The following is an 11,379-nucleotide window of genomic DNA, read 5'->3' as shown; positions in this document are numbered from 1 at the left end:
AGAGACCAGAAGTGCTGATACTGCTTATTTCAGTTACATGTTTTGAGATAAGAAATCCTGCATGTCTTATTACTCTGTGCACAGATGTCCAATTAAGTAAACTTGTTTCAGTTTCTCCAAGGTCGTATTTTTTTTTCTCTCTTTATCTGTCTTAAGTATAAAAATGCCTGAAAACTTAGAGAGGAGGAGGATTCCTTTGAAACAGACAAGTGGGTGAGTCCCCTTGCTGTATGAAATCCTCCCTGTGATCACAGTATAGCCCTAAATAAAGAAAAGCTAGCTCTGTCAGTTCTGATTCAACCACAACGCAAAGTTTGATTTCTTCCACAGCACCTACTGGGTTAGATGAAGGTCCTGTAACTCAGCTAGGAACCTACGTGAGTGGTCAGACCTAGCTGCCTGCTCTTCCCAGCAGACTTGCAGATAGTTTAGGTCACTCATGATGACCACATCCCTTGACAACTGCCTCTGCAAGCTGACCTGAGAATTCCCGGTCCAGCTCTTCCCCCTGGTTGGGTGGCATGTAGTAAACCCCTATCGTTAAGTCCTTTTCCCCCGACCCCCTTGTATACAGACCCAGAGCACTTCAGTCTGCTCCTCCTCTGACCCAGTGCTGTTTGTTTGTGACTACACTGGGTGCATCTACAAGTGCACATATTACTGTGCAGTATGGGCATACGCTTATATGTGCACACCTGTACTGCGCAGTAAATATGGCAACTTACACTGACTTGAGCATAAATTTGAAACCGGCTTCATGCAAGTTTAGTCCTGATTAATTTCTGCACAGTAACGCACTTGTAGACACCTAATTGCATAGTAACAGTGTGCATGTGGACTGACTTGGGATGAACTTTAGTCCCAAGTCAGTTCACGTGCAGCATTAACACGCTTTAACACCTGAACGTGTAGACGTTGGCCTATTCCCACTTACTGCGCAGCATAGGCAACTGGTTCCACCTTCGTCAGGAGGGGCACATGCCCCCCCCAGTGACCAGTCAGTGACCGGGGGGACTCCCCCCATGGCCCCTCTCCCTGACTGGGGGGTCCCCCCCATGGCCAACCTCAGCAACTACGGGGTTCCTCCATGGCTGATTGCAAGGTGGCCGATTGCTGCAGTGCTCCCACTCCCCAGCTGGTGCTCGCAGGAGGGACACTGGGGCTTCTGCCTGCACCCCCATGCACCCCTTATGTGTCACCACTGCTGTGCAGTAATGTACTGTACAGTAAATTTAAGCCGTTATAAATGCACATGTAGACACACCCACTGTAAGGTAAATATCAATAACAACAGAAAATCTCCTTCCTTCCTTTGCCCCGAGAATACCCAGGCCTGTGGTTTCCTTTAGCTGAGTCCCAAATCTACTGGGGGCCCCTTGGCTGGACAAAAACCTGCCTTTGGTAAAAGCAAAGAGAAACTACATGGGGGTATCTGTGAGGACACATCTCAGAACAAACCCCCGTGAACAGGGACAGTGCAGCCTCTAGAAAACAGGCCCCTCCCTGTCATAGATATGGAAATGCTGACAGGATCTGGATTTCAATGGCGCAGCGTTGCCGTGGGCAAGGTTATGTTATGTGGTGCATTTTTTTCCCCTTTCCCGTGTTGTTATAACCCCCCATCAGAAAGATTTAATGTGCCTGTCTCATCTAAACCTACAGAGCCAAAATTTGGTGTATAAGCTGTCTGCGCAGATAAGGCTTTTCAGCTGGAAATCTATGTTCTCTTTGCGGTCTGTTGGTAAAAGAAAATGTAGCGTGAGCCCCATTGCTACACCAATGAACTAAAGAAAAAAGATTAAACCCTGATCCATATTTATATTTTGCAGACAGTTCATCTCACAGTCCCCAAATACAATGCAGTACAAGCCTGTCTATCTGCAGGTCTCTAGGACACCTGAAAACTTCCATTAAATGGCATTTCAGATGGCAAAGTGAGTCAGTTCAGACAATTAGAAAAAGGTGAACTCTGACGGCACGAATCATAGGATAGCAGGAAGACTATGACAGCTAGTAAGCCACTATGTTGTAAAGAAACCACATTACAGAAGTGATAGGGGTGTATGGCTTAAAGAGCAGCCCAGTAGCAGGGGCATGGGCTCAGGTATTCAAAGGTATCTGTGCATCTCAGTCCCTCAGATCTACCCCCAAGATGCTTTCGGAGCTGGCTGCTCTGCAGATTTGGCTAGAGTTCCCTTTCAACTATGAACGTATGTGCATGTCATGAATATATGTACATGGAAAATCCCAAATCTGGTGACGGTGGTGGTGGTTTATTATTACACCAGCACCGATGGGCCTCAGTTAGGCCCATTCTACTAATTGTATATTTGTGTTATAAAAAAAAGTCCATGCCCCAAATAATTTTGTCCAAGAAAATAGTATTTAACTGGGCATTTCAGCTAACAGGAGCAGCACTGTAGAGAGTGTAACTATAATAAATTGTTTAACTTCGGGCTCCAATCCTACAGGCCTTTATTCATTAGATCAGTCATTGATCGGTGTCACTTGGCTCAGTCATGTCAGTATGGGGGCTGTGGTGCCATGACAGTGACAGCTCTCTTGAACTAAATGGAAATCTTGGGATATTTCATGCGTTTCCTAAATCCCCAGCTCCTGGAGTCAGGTGATTCCCTGAGAATCTCAGCTTTTATTGAATGCATTTTTCTAGCCCTTATGGTTGCAGATGTGACATGACCCGCACTAAATGTTCCTTAACTAGAAGAAAAACAAAAGGATGAAAAATGCATTAATTGAACCCAATGATATTTAAATGGCTCTGGAGGCACACTGCTTAGCACAATTGAGTGTGGACAACATCATGCAATGCCTTGAGCACTGGTTTGACATGTGGGAGATAGGTCCCAACTCTGCTCCTGATTTGCTAAGCAAGTCATTTCAGCCTTCTCTACCTCTATTTCTCCACCCGGAGATGCAAATAATGGTACTGGCCACTTTGTAACATGCTTTGAGATAGATGGGAAGCAATACATAAGAGATCTTGCAGCAAAGAAGGTGCAAACTTGACACATGCAGGTCACACTTGGGGTCTGCTTTTTGTTAGTGCATTGTGCAAGATCACTTCCTCCCTAACTCTCGCTTTGACTGACACTCTTGTTGCAATGTTCCCAAGACTGCTCTATCTTGGCAGAGTTGCAGGGACAAAAAGAAGATGAAGAAACTACAAGTAATGTCAAAAGCGAGCCCGTGGAGACAGCGTTACCGTGTCAGAACACGGCAACGTCAGGGCCCCGCAGAGATGGTGAGAGTGTCAGTCAAAGATGAAAGGGTGTCTCAGACACGTCTGGGGAGGGGCAGTGCTGCTCCTGTCTGGGCTGTGTCAAAACAACACAAGGCAACCGCGATGCAAAATGCACTGTGCTCCTGCCAAACCAAGGGAAAAATCCAGCTCAGCTGAATTTGGCCAAGTTCAGCATGCATCCCAGCAAAGGGTACCTCTCTGCACCGACAAAGTTAAGGGGTAATCTTATGCAGTCCAAACCTTTGCAGTCTTCATACTGCTCTTTCCATGTAGTTCTTTGTATAGGATTTAAACATGGCACAGGACAGGTGCATATTCAGTGTTGTAGCTGTGAATGGATCCAGGGTGGAACAAGCTAACATGAATTGCACAGGCCAAATGGGACAAAATCGGGCTCAAATGAGGCCTCTGTGAAAGCATGGGGAGTCCTGGCCATCACTTGGTTAATGCAGGCAAGGTTACAAATAGGTGAAAGAGAGGCTGCTGCCAAAGGTAACGTGCGATTTCCTCTCCTCTGACTCAGTGGTCCACAGGTTGACTGGACTCATCCTGGATTTCCTGTGCCAGGAGAGCTGAACTGAGTCTTTATTTTTCCTCCCCGACTACAAAATCTGCACAGTGGCTTCCCATGTCCCCCTGTTGCGAGACTGCTGCTTCCACAACACTTACTTTGCCAACTGTGCTTATTTCCTGCCAAGAAAGGGGCCACATCTGTAAAGTGACCTCAGCTTGACCTCCATTGTGGCCTTATGCTGAGTGTGCCCATACAAATCCCAGGAGTGCTCAGGTTTTTTAACACTTTTGTTTATGCTCTCCCTGAAAAGGCCCATTCACAAAGAAAAATCTTGTTTTAAAGCCTGACACTGTCAAGTCCATGGCTCACTTGACTGGTATCCATTCCTACCCCCTCTGTGGCTAATGACAGAAATGACACACAAACCGGTGTAAGCGATTAAAAACTGCTTCAAATCTATAAGGCAACACAAGTTCAGTGCACATAAACTGCTTTCAAGATGGCTGAAACCAGTTTAAAATAAACCTGGATAGCTGTAGTATCAGACGTCACTGATCTAGGTTAAATCGGTTTAGTGAACTTCTGTCCCAGATCCCCTCCAGATTCAAGTTAACTCACAGTCCCCCAGTATCCCAGGATGCTTTGCACCTCCCCCACAAACCCACCCCTGCAGTGGGGGTGGGGCTAGGCTTGGCCCAAGCTGTCTGCTCCAGCCAAGCAGGGAGGCGTACTTTAGCGCCCCCCAGCTTCTGGCTTGAGCCACTGCAGGCAGGTGGCTACATTTCCAGAATCAAAAGTGAATGTCTGTTCACCTCCTAATCAGTTCAATCTCTGCAGCTTAGACTAACCAGCGAAGATTGAATTCATTCAGCCTCGGGCTTTTTGACTGTTTGTACTTAGCCAATGAGCTCAGGTTTTGTCATGTGCACCTGAAATGGCTTCCTTTTTCTATGAAGACATTTATTCCCTTTGGAGATGTTATACGGCTTAAAGCCCCTCCCCCCTCCCCTCCAAATCATTTTAAATAACCTCTCAGTTAATTAAAACAGCAACAGTGTATGGGAACCTGCATGGTTTGCGTGATCTGCCTATAAAAAGAAACTGGTGAATAAAAGCCCCAGCATAAGTAGCATGCATATGCACCCACACCCACACCCAAGCATTTCCGTTTTGGGTAAGTGGTGTTCTCTACAAACACTCACTTGATTGTTTAAGTGATCTTTCTGCCATTACATTCACACCACTGTTGTGTTCCCTTTAAGCAAACAGTGTTGTGCATGCCTTTACCAGCAGTCACATTTGCAAACCAGTGAATTTTGAGTGACCACTGGAGCATACTTGTAGAAAGTACGTCTTTAATTTGGGGAAGCAGATGTTTGCTTTGGATTCCAAGTCTGAGGAGTTGTGCTCACCCAGTCACAAAGCAGAAGTGTCTCATGTGACCAATGTGTATTGGAAAAACTAATGGACACAATTCCTGTTTCAAAATTCCTAGGAGCTGGAACTTCCTGCTCCTGTATGAAAAATCCTTTTTTCCTAAACTCCAGCCTAGCAAAGGCTCTTAAGTACATGCTTAAGGTCTGGTGCTTGAATAGTGCTGTTGACTTCAATGGGGCTTTTCATATCGTTAAACCATATGGACGAGCACATTGCTGACTGGGAGTGTGTAGCTACCATTTAGCAAAGCACTTGACGTAGCACTGACTTTAAGGAGACTTGAGCCTAAACTTAAAATTAGGGAAAGAGGTCAGTTTGATCTCTATCCAGTGTGCATGTTTCCTGTTCGGAGCTTGGTGAGAAATCAGTATATCATTCGTGCTTCCCTGGGAAAAGCTTTCTCTGAGCAACAGTAAAGACCTTTTTGAACATGTGCTGCAAATGATGCTTATGTTATGTGATTGCCCAGACTTACCCATATTCCCACCGGGCTACAACCCACAGCCGGGGGAAATTTCCTTGCTCCTCCCAGAGCTGGAATTCCTCGTGCCAAGCCGCTCTGCTGTGTGATGCTCACACATCTGGGTAGTGCCAAAGCTTATGTCCTATCAGTAATTTTAAGAGCATCCAGGCAGCTCACCTACCCATCTCCAAACCTGTATAAGAAGCCAAACGGGAGCCCATCAAGCAAAACTGGGGAGCTCCTCTTGGTCTTTACATGTCACACACTAATCTGCTGATTGGAATATTTTGCACAAAAGACAGATAAAAATCTTTGTTTCTTTTGTAAAGGCTGACATCCTCTTGTGTGCATTCAAGAAGCAAGTGAACACATAAGGACTTGGTGAGTTGGAGGAATTATGAAGCAGGCAGAAATAAAAATGTGAGGCAGTAAAGGATGAGCCAGAGCTCACGGCATCCTGCCTCCGAGCTCAGCGCCTCATCCTCGAGATGCTGGATATGTGAATTCACCGTCTTTTGTCTCTGCACACCAGAGCTGCGGTTGGCAGTGCAGTGGAATAGGCTGCCTTCATTAGACTGAATAAAGAACAGGAAGACAATAAGGTCCATTGTTACAGCAGTTGTACTCATTTGGCTGGCTGGGTTATTTGAACAATGCAAACATAGTGAACAAGAAGGCAAAAACTTGCAAGAAGTTTGAAGAAGGAAGAGAAGGCATCATTTATAGACACGGAGACGCCATAGAGCTCCAGAGTCAGACTAAATGAGTTTATTTCTCCTATCCTGACATATTATATGTGTCATAGTGCAGATCCAAAGGAAACAACCTTGTCCCCAGAACAATTTTTTTTTTCTTTGCCCATTTATTAAACTGTAAACCCAGCGCATTTTAATAAAAAATATTTAGGCTCAAAACAAAACTCTGGGTGGCTCATCTTTTATTCAGAAGCATTGCAGAATAGGATACATCCCCTTCGGGGCAAAAATTGCAACCTCCGTTTCATACTGTACTTATTTCTGTAATGTAGACTAAATGATTATTTGCCAAGAAGCATATTATAGGCCTATCATTTTTCATCCTACCTCCTGGCGCAGGCTGTGTGCCTAACTCGTAGGCATTCACAACCTTTCCTACTCCCCTACCTTTTTAGTGCTGGCAAATTCAGCCTGCATTATAAACAGCGATTCTACATGCCAGGCGGGTTGTTCTGTCACTGCAGAATGCCTGGTGCTCCGAACAGCATTCCCCCAGAGGAGTGACTTTATGGGTTATTACTAACATCCACTGAAATGGCAACCAATACCCCCATCACATCCCTCCTATGTATTATTCATACGGCTGTAGATTTGTCATGGTAATGTACTGGGTAAATCACAAGCTCGTGTCATTGGGGAGGGGCTAATGTATGGACCTGTTGTAAAAAAAATACTGGCCAGGCACGAGTCTTGGCCCATATGCATTAAAGTTTTAACGGGCACCTCAGGATGTTGAAACTAAAAGCTGGGGTTTCTCTCCTTAAAGATGCTCCTGATTAGAGCAGGAGACTCCATCAGGAGGAATTTATGCTGATAGCCTGATGTGGGCTGTTGTTCATTAGGAAGCGATAGCAGCCTTCAACTCCTTGCAGGGGGGGTGCAAAGAGGATGGAGCTGGGCTTCTCTTAGTGGGAGCACATGACAGGACAGGAGCAATGGGCTCAAGCTGCAGCAAGGAAAGTTGAGGTTGGATATTAGGAAAAGCTTTCTCATGAGGAGGGTGGTGAAGCACTGGAGCAGGTCACCCAGGGAGGTGGTGCAGTCTCCATCCTTGGAGGTTTTGAAGACCCGGGTAGACAAAGCCTTGGCTGGGATGATGTAGTTGGGGCTGGTCCTGCTTTGAGCAGTGGTTGGACTCGATGTAACCTCCTGAGGTCCCTTCCACCTGCATTGTCTGTGAGTCTATAAGTGAAGTGAAATCCATGTGCTCAATTCACGCAGGCCATCAGCTGGCATCTTTTATTCACCACCAGTGAAATCTTGGATGTGATGGAGGAATGCATTATGTCCCATGACCAATCTCCTTAACCACCTAGACTAACATTTTTCAGGTGTAAGGAGATAGATGCCTAAATCTGTTCCACACTGACATCTAACTCCCTCGGGCTCCCTAGAAAATCCCCATTCAAATTACAGTAATGTTAAAACCCTGAACAATTAGAAAAAGTACTTTTACACACGGTGCATATTTATAATCTCCCAAAAAAAAAAAAATTAGCCAAGAATTTGAAACTTCAGAGAAAAGGCAGAGATTGTGGGGACAAAGTGACATTTGTGAATGATCCTTCCAACAGCTTCTTTTTTGCTCAGTTACACCAGTCGTAAGTGTGGAAAACCCTGCTGACCGCAGCTGATTTGGTGCTGGTTTGCAAAGGAGTAAATGTAGGTGCACTGGAGTGGGACTGGAAAACAATGCTCAGTTTCCAGCGTTTCTACAGATTCCCTGTATGGCCATGAGCAAATCACCTAATGAGGATCATAAGGAGAAAGTCCCTCAAAAACAGGGCGTGCAAGCGTGATCCAGGCTGTAGAAATCTAAGAACTGGAGTAACCATTAGTGGGGTTTTTATGCACCTAAGAATCGTAGTCGAAGATCAGGGCTGGGTGCTGTTTTGGCAATTAATGAAAGAGGTGAGATGTGCCCGAAGCACTCATAGTACAACATGAAACAAATGGGGAGGTGGCAGTAACAAAATGACCTGGCAGCATGGTTCAAATACACACGGCGAGGCTGGGATCTTCCAAGAAATGTGCATCACGCATGTTTATCCAGGGGCTCATTTGGCTTCCATTCCTGCGCAGCTGACCCACTGCTATATACACCGTGCCTGCTGTGGGAAACCAGAAGCAAAACAACGTGCCGTAGTGAATGGCAAAAGCAATAAATATGCTTGTCTCGGGACAATCAATTCTGTTCTGTCAGACACGAGCAGATCATGCTAAGTGATGATTTCGGTGTGCTCCTCAACAACGACTATTCCAGGGGTAGCGAGAGAGCGAGCCCTTGCAAAAACACGGGATTGACAAATGATGCTCAGACTCGCCTCCCCAGACGCCCTCGACTGATACAGCAGAGCTCACAGCTGCTAAGCATGTGTTGTTCTGGGTAACGGTGCTTCTAGCGTGACTTGCCACGGAAAAAACCAACAATGGGGAAGAAAACGCGAGCCGTGTTTGCCTTCCGTCGATAGCAGAGCTCCCCGGGGCAAGGGGCGGGCGCTATAGTCTGCTGTGTTTCAGATTCAGGCCCTTGGAAATAGGTACACAAAGGATTTTGCATGACTTTAGCCTTGGACGGAGGCACCTGTGGTTTTCTGCCTTTCCCCATGTAGCAACACCTTGGAGGATGGGATCACCCCCTTGACTCCCTCAACAGCAGGCAGCTTAGGTTATGGTCGTGACCCTGAAAGTAGGGCTGTCCCTTGATATAAGGGAAGACTTCTAGCTTTGGGATGCCTCCCTCTCTCTCTGTCTCCTACATGCACACATACATGCTCACACACCAGTCTTATCCCAGCACTATAAATATTGCTGCCTAGACTTGTGCCCTTTCTCCTTAGGAATGGGGAGCACCTTCAGTCTCCAAGGGACTCAAAAAGGCATCGTCCAACCTTCAGCCTAGGCTCATTATAGATGCCCCAGCTGGGTCCCAAGATGGCTTTTGCTATAAGCCACCTGACTGGCTTCAGCTCCTCATTTAAGGGACTGCCCCAGCAGCAACACAGCAAGGTTTCCAGCCTGCTTGCAGCCCTTCATCCGCGTGGTCCTCCTGGCCCTGCCCCTGGTTCTTGCTTCTCAGTTTCATTCTCCTGACTTTTGCCCTTGACCTTGGATTATTTGTCTGGCTTGGAGCCCCTAGGTCCTGACCCTTTGGCTTGGACATCCTGCCTGCACGCCTTAAGTATGATGGACCTGCCTCACACTCTGACCCTTGGACTTCATATCTTTGACCTCCAGCTTGAGACCAGCCAGCAGGACCAGTGGGCTGAGCTACCACCGCCTTCCCTGACAGGAGTCACCTCAATTCAATTTCTCCGCAGAAACAGCTTGAACATATTCCCACGCTGAGGCCATAGATGTTAGCTTCCCACACTAACAGAGCCTGTGCACCGGTCTGTGCACTAATCTGTGCAATCATGAACGTGGGTTACTGGTTTCCAGCCCTCACATTTCAAGGATGGCAGCTTCCCAGCCTGGGAGGGGGAAGAAGATATGTGTAAGGCACATCTACTATTTGCAGAGAGGAGGTTCATTAGATTTGAGGTTCATTAACCCTGCCCACATCCCTTTCGCACGCAATCCAAATTTCCCTGCCCTGTGTACGCACAGGTGAAAAACCTGCAAGAGGTAATTACTTTCCGAGGGCACGGCTGCAGTTCACACACACCTCAGTACATAAATCTGAGGCAGCCACTCGTGGCTCCTATTCCTGGGAGGCTGCGCTGAGAAATATCGAAACACTGAACTTCCCTTTTCTTATTTAAATGCCTGCCATTCCTCTCCGAGGCTGAGAGCCTAGAAACCCCACGTAAATGGTTTGTAATGCAGTCCTGAATCGAGCCCTTAAGGATTATTTAAGTAATCCATCTTAATTAGACTGGAAACCCTGCTACTGGCCTTACATAATAATGCTTCATTTACAATTTCCACTTAGTGAGGTAGAGCTGCATAGCTCCCGCTCCTGCTCCAGCCTGTCCTCTGACAGTATATTTCTTTTTATCTCTCTCTGGACAGAATTATCTGCTGCCTTTGCAACTGGATACAGTAGTCGCAAGACGTCACAATGACCTTGCAATTAAAGCCAAAGCCTAAAAGGTAGGAGACTTGGGTTTTCTTTTTGGCTGTGAAACACATGACTGAGGGGAAGAGGCTCCATAGTGATTTCCTATCACCTTTGTGGTAGTGTTGACAGGCCTCCGTGATTTACTGTGCTGAGTAAGATCTAAGACAGAAGTTCAATAAACTGATTTAACTTAAATCAGTTAAGTCTGATACTACATCCATCCCGGTTTATCTTCCACTGGTTTTGGCCATTTTGAAAGTGTTTTATGTGCACTGAATTTTGTTGTTTTGCAGATTTGAACCAGTTTCCAATCACTTATGCAGTTTATGTATAATTTCTGTCCCTAGCCTATGAGGCCATGTCAGCCCAGTTCTGAAAGCCCTTTCCCTTTCTTTGCCGCAATTCACATCCCTGCACAAATGGTGCCAAAGTCAAATGCATGGGATAATATTTGCCTGTTATTTCAGGAGGTTGTGTCTATGATCATCTGTCAAGCACTGGGGGATCCTGCTGGGGGATGGGGAAACTCCAGGTGAAGCATGCCTGGGGCCTGGCACACAGGAAAGCTCCCATGTGGAGGACACTAAGATAACTATTTCAGAAAATGCTGATGGCACGGCTCTCCCACAGCATCTCATGAAATCGAGGGCGTCAGCTGTGGGCCTCAGCTGCCTGTACACCAATGCCAGGAGCATAGGGAACAAGCAGGATATGCAAGCCATCATGCTGTCTAGTGGGCAATATGACCAGGTAGGGATCACGGAGACCTCGAGGGACTCTTCACATGACTGGAGCATAGCTGTAGAGGGCTACACCCTGCACAGAAGGGACTGAGCCGGGAGAAAAGGTGGAGGAGTGATTCTCTATGTGAGGAAAAGAGACCAA

This window comes from Crocodylus porosus, unplaced genomic scaffold, assembly GCF_001723895.1.
Source record: "Crocodylus porosus isolate Cpor-Errol unplaced genomic scaffold, CroPor_comp1, whole genome shotgun sequence".
Classification (NCBI taxonomy): domain Eukaryota; kingdom Metazoa; phylum Chordata; order Crocodylia; family Crocodylidae; genus Crocodylus; species Crocodylus porosus.
The sequence above is the reverse complement of the archived record's forward strand: the minus strand, read 5'-3'. Positions refer to the sequence as shown.